The 5,777-nt window shown below is 34.3% G+C and overlaps 1 long non-coding RNA gene across 1 annotated transcript; it reads right to left on the bottom strand.

The window, feature by feature from the left end:
- Positions 1 to 698: 698 nt before the first annotated feature.
- Positions 699 to 2,421, bottom strand: LOC114371655. The gene is made up of 3 exons (XR_003658065.1): positions 2,344 to 2,421; positions 1,498 to 1,619; positions 699 to 786 (listed from the first exon to the last, which is right to left on the bottom strand). It is a non-coding gene; the product is annotated as an uncharacterized LOC114371655 (long non-coding RNA).
- Between the last annotated feature and the right edge of the window lie 3,356 nt (positions 2,422 to 5,777).

Below are 5,777 nucleotides of genomic sequence, written 5' to 3'. Positions count from 1 at the left end.
AATTGCACAGGCTGAATACGATTAAATAATCACTAATCTCTCTTGACTATGTCCAACACATGAGTGCAGACATTAATTTCAAGATCACTACATATCTATTAACTTTCCATCATGTAAGGTTAAATGAGAAATCACCCCAAAATTTGGAATAAAATTAAGAAAGATCGTCTTAATATTTTTCCTGTATTGGCCCCTATAATTTTATTTTTTAGTCCATGATGTTATTGTTTCAGTTCCTATAAAATTGTAAAGTTTTGATGAGTCCTTATATTAAAATTTCATTTTAGTCCTACAATTTAGGAAACATTTGGCTATTTTCTAATCTCTATTAACACCATGTCATCACTAACCACGACAGGGATCCAAATGAAACAAAAACATTTTATAAGGACCAAAACAGGAAAAAAAAATTAAGAGGACCAAAAAGAAAACAACCCTATAAATATTATAGGGGCTAAAAAACTATTTAAGTCTTACCTTAAAATCTTTAGATGTACTTGTATACAATTATTAATAAAAGGATGTGAAATATGTCATTACTTGATTCAAGCAGAATAATTTCCAAAATCCAATTTTCCAATGCATAGTGGTTCATTTTTTATATGATAATTTAGATACTTACATTCTATAATAGACCTTTCTTCAATTTTGATGACAAAGTAGGCCTACCTATCCTTTAAATTGTAATAGTAAAACCACATGAAATAAACTTACCACCCACTCCTTTAGGTCAGCATCGTAAGTTTCCCCACTGTTTGGATATATAACAATTGGTTTTGTAGTCACCTGAAGATATCATATGTGAATCAAGAATAAGTATTTCACAAAGACAAGTCCCATAACTATAATAATAATATAATAGCTTATTAACATTGACACATTTCTTACATGAAAGTAACACAAAAAAACAAGGGAAAATGACACTATCAACATTTCTAGAGACAAATAGTTTCACATTAATGTGAAAACTGTATCAGGGTATAGGTTAAGTACTTTACTCAGAGAAGTTTCCATTCATATAAGCCATCTTCATAAAAAAATAAAAAATAGTTGAAAGCTATTTTTACAATATCATGCAACTCTTGAACGGTTGAACCTATACAGACTTATCAAAATAAGCCATTTAACTCCATGAGTATTTATTATTCACCCTAATGTACATGACTAACAGATATATATAAGCCATTTTCCATGTGCATTTATTATTCACCCTAATGTACATGACTTATCAAAATGAAAACAACTTGGCAACGTGAATACTAACAGTTTTAGAACTGAAACAGCAATACTAATAATGACCTAAAAGAATAGGAGAGGTTATAAAAAACAAAAAAAGAATTTATGATGTGTAAAAAAATACGTTCAATAATTAGCCTACACACAACATATTTGATTGGAAATGAGAGAACCTAAGTTTTACCCTCTTAAGCAAAACAATTAGACCATGTATAAATCTTGGTGGGGTACAGTTGATTCCAACAGCGACAACTTTATTACCTGATTCAGCAATAGAGCCACATTCCATTAAAGAATCACCACTAACAACATTAACTCCATGAGTTAAAAGAAAACCATGCTGGAATCTTTATGTCCTCTTCTTCCAGAAGCTGAGCAAAAGCCTGCTTAGTCAATATAGTTAGATAAATTCGGGAGTCGAGACAAAAAAATGAACATTGCAAGTGAAGGCTTACAAATTTAATTGTCCAATACTAATATTTAGCTTTAGATAACTATTATTTTGTACCTGTTCCGGGATTTTAATTGATCATATATGCTTGAGTGAGTTACTCATTATAGTTGCTTTACTAGTGATTTTACCCTTTCACAAAAGCAATGGAAACTCCAGAATCGAAAAATTAATGCTTTGTAGTGGTCAAGGGAAGCAAGGCAAAATTTGGGCCAAATTTTGTTGAAAACTTCTTCACTCAAAGAAAACATCCATCAAAAGTTTATGTGATTCACATTTCATGGTAACATGGAACAAAAGCACATCAACCAAAATGAATTATACAAATATAACAGAATTTCTTCAATCATCAAGGATTTTATTTCCGTTCATTATCTACATTTTAAGGTTATTGCACAAGAAATAAGAATGTCATTAGATAGCCTCGATTATAAGCAAAACAAGTTCCTTTGACTGAATTACCCTTCCTTAAAATATTAAAAATATTATTATGATTTTATTAATCTTCTCTCACTCATAAATATTAATTAAGGGTAAAGTTAGAAAAAAAAATTATGATTCAATAATTTTTAAAAGACGGATGACACTTTTTACAGAGATAAAAAAGAACCATGGGGATAGATTTTAGCATTTGGCTGTCCAAAGCTTTAGGATACCTCAGCTTCAAGCTTATTGGGCACTGTTTCAAATGCAAGCAGGTCAACACTTGAATCTGCTAAAATTTGAACTCTTCTTCGAATTTCCACCGTGATAACATCACCATAATCCCCACTGTTAGAAACAAAATATCAAGAAATGTGACACTAAAAAATATATAATATCTATCAGTGGTGAGAACAACAACAAAACTTTATCAAACCCCAACCTTTCATATCAATGTTGTCCTAAAAAAGACCCAAAACCAATCACTTAATTCTTTGCACTTCATCCTTAGGCAACTTGAATCTCTCAGGTAAAAGTCATACATACCTGAGTTATGAATTCAATGGTTTTAATGCATCTTTTTTAAACTTATTTATAAATTTTAGCTCCTGCATGAATCCATATTATAGCAATTAAACTTGCAGGATGACTATGCATATTCATGAATGGAAATGTCCTAAGACACAGATTACAACAGAAATAAAATTCAGCTACAAACCTGAAATTCTCAGCAAGAAGGCACACATTAGTGTTTAAGTCATCACCACCAATAACGACGAGGCCATCCAAGTCTACATTGTTAGCTGTTTCTTTCGATTATTTAACATGCACCATGCAAGTACACTGAACAAGTGCATCACACTTGAAACAAGCTAAACAAGTGGTAAAATTAATTAATCATATAGTAAACATGAGCCCTAACAAAAGTCACCTATTAAAATGAATCTATGAACTAATAATTGCATTGATCCTATTAAAATGAATATTTTGTAATAAAATAAAACCACAAACTAAAACAATTTAAGCATAAACAATGGAGACCTTAATTGTGCCTTTCATATACACTTAGCTAACCGAATCATCAAGTAGTTTGTTTGCAACCATTAATGTCACATGAAACAATTGTTTGAAATTTTAAACGAAATGATGTAATCACACTAAAAATGTTCTACTACATAATGAAAATCCTCTTTAGCATCCGCTTTTCCTAATACTTAAAAAGAATGTTGCCCATTTCTGGCGAAGTGTGGTGATGGCCTCCACGTCTAACGATGATCCATCAGAAAACCACTACAAATTTAAGAATTGATGACATTATTAGTAACTTAACAAATATTAACCAAACCTACAATTGTAAGTCCATGCATTACGTATACCTTGTTCCAGTCATCCTTCAATCCACCAGTCACTATGCACCACATCCAATGCATCACATAATATCCGCACTCGTACGCTCCAGTTTGGACATGGCTCTAAATTTAACAGTGAAAATTGTTAGTTAAGATGCAAGACTTCAACATGTACAAACGCTTAATTAGAAACAGGTAGAACTTCAATAATTGCTAACCTTTGGTTCAACCCACCGAGGTGTAGGTTGATTAGACATGCCTTCGAAAGAACTGGTTATTGTCTTCATTGCACTAGTAAAAAAAATACAAACAACCACATATATGACAACCATTATTTCTGAATATGTAACAACAGTTACCTCCACAAACCATCATTTGTATATTTGAATAGAACCTGTTAATTGTGGCTTTGATGTTAATATCTGGCTTCTTCCTCAGAGAACAAAACCAAACAGCCGTGTTTTCCCTTGGACACAAAACAAATAGTTGCCAATGTGCCCTGAAGTTGACAAGTGCAATTAGGTTTTTATTCAAGCAAAAAAAACGACTTCAATTACAAGAACAGTTCAACTTACTGATGCAAGTAAGTTCCTAAGTACAACTGCCTTTGTGATTCCTTGACCCATGTTTGAATGTATTGTTGGCATTGTTCACGTCTGTCCTTAGCATTGTGTATAGATTGAGGCTCCAACAGACCATACAGTGTCTGATCAACTTTGCTTCTACCACAGTTATTCATAAAACTATTTCCAACACAAGTCATGAATATTGTAAATGTTTTAGATTCAACAATGTTGGTTATGACGTAATCAAACATAAAGGTTGACGAAAAATGACTTACATGGTCTGCAGCTGCAGGATAGATATGTTCAAACACTTGTCACCTAATATTATTTCCGCTAGATCAGCATGTGTGATGAAAAAATTTGCCCCAACATCAGGAAGTCCAAATTGCGTTGCCTCCCACGACACTTCCACTGGACTCTTGTACACGTAAAATAATCTCTTCATCAATTCGCCCAACGGATTAGCTTCAGCTGCAACCTCAGCCTCACCAAGACGTCCAAGTGGCAGACGCGAATTATGATTTGAATCCTATATGGTACAACAAAATAAGTAGTAAAGTTAATCACAAATGGTGTATTACCAAATTTGTATTCAATTAAATGACATTAGGCAGGGCGATAATTATATTACTTACATCAGTTATAGGCTTCACTAGATGTCTGGGCCATGCAATGAATGTGCTACTCGCGTCCCTGACATACTGAATCTCTGAAGTTGGAAATGGGACACTAGCGTCACCATCATAAATTGTCTCAACACAAATCCTTACTACATCATCTGCGTAAGCAACATTGTGTATAATGCCACCAACTTCATACATTTTTCCCGCAGCCACCACCTGTGTACTATCGCCACACACAATGTATAACCCCACAATAGAAGCATCAAGTGTAGACCGCTCCTTAGCAACAACATTTGCAGCAGCCTCGGCACAACTTTCTTTGGTGCTGACACGTGCAACCAATACATTAGGGATAGACGGTCTAAAAGGAGCTGATTGTTGCGTTTGAATTTGTGATAACTCACTCTTGATCGCATCCAACTACTTTTGCAATAAGTCGATAGTCCGTTTGTTTTCATCTTCTACCTCTTTCCTCAACTCTTGCTTTATACTTCCTATGATTTCCACCAATTTATCTGCGGTCATCGTTGCCGAAGAAGTGTTGGAGCCACTACCACGCGGTCCATAGTAATTACCTATAGTGACACCATGTCCAGCAACACGAACCCAACCTGGGTGCTCTGGACGGCCAATGGCAGTGTTCAGAATGTCTTCACGACCATGCGGGACAAAAGTTCCCTGTGTTGATTGTTCCTGCAAATCATCCTGTAACAATCACAACAAGTAAACTTATAAGTGTCATTACAACTTAAAATTTTTAAGGGTGACATATATTGAGCTTACAATTTTGTTTGCGATTTCTTGAGTTGCAGCAGATGCCATTTGCCCAAATTTGTTAGTTCTAGCCTTCTTCCACTTCAGATGTCTTGCAATAGGGGATGGAGGGTCGCCGACCACATCTGTATTGTCAGTACCGTCACCTTGATTCACTCTTGACTTTGTTTTCTCGGCCATCAATTTTTTTTCAAGCACGTCGTACCCTTCACGAGACAGTACGTGGGGACAGTCGTTGAATTTTTGAATTTCCTGTGCTTTTTTACGGATTCCCTGTCAGCATTATTAAATACAAGTCAATATATCAAAACTTTGACAACAATTAAATAAGTTAAATGTTGAGTAAAAACAATTC

The sequence above is a fragment of the Glycine soja genome, chromosome 2, assembly GCF_004193775.1.
Source record: "Glycine soja cultivar W05 chromosome 2, ASM419377v2, whole genome shotgun sequence".
Taxonomy (NCBI): Eukaryota; Viridiplantae; Streptophyta; class Magnoliopsida; order Fabales; family Fabaceae; genus Glycine; species Glycine soja.
The sequence above is the reverse complement of the archived record's forward strand: the minus strand, read 5'-3'. Positions and strand labels throughout refer to the sequence as shown.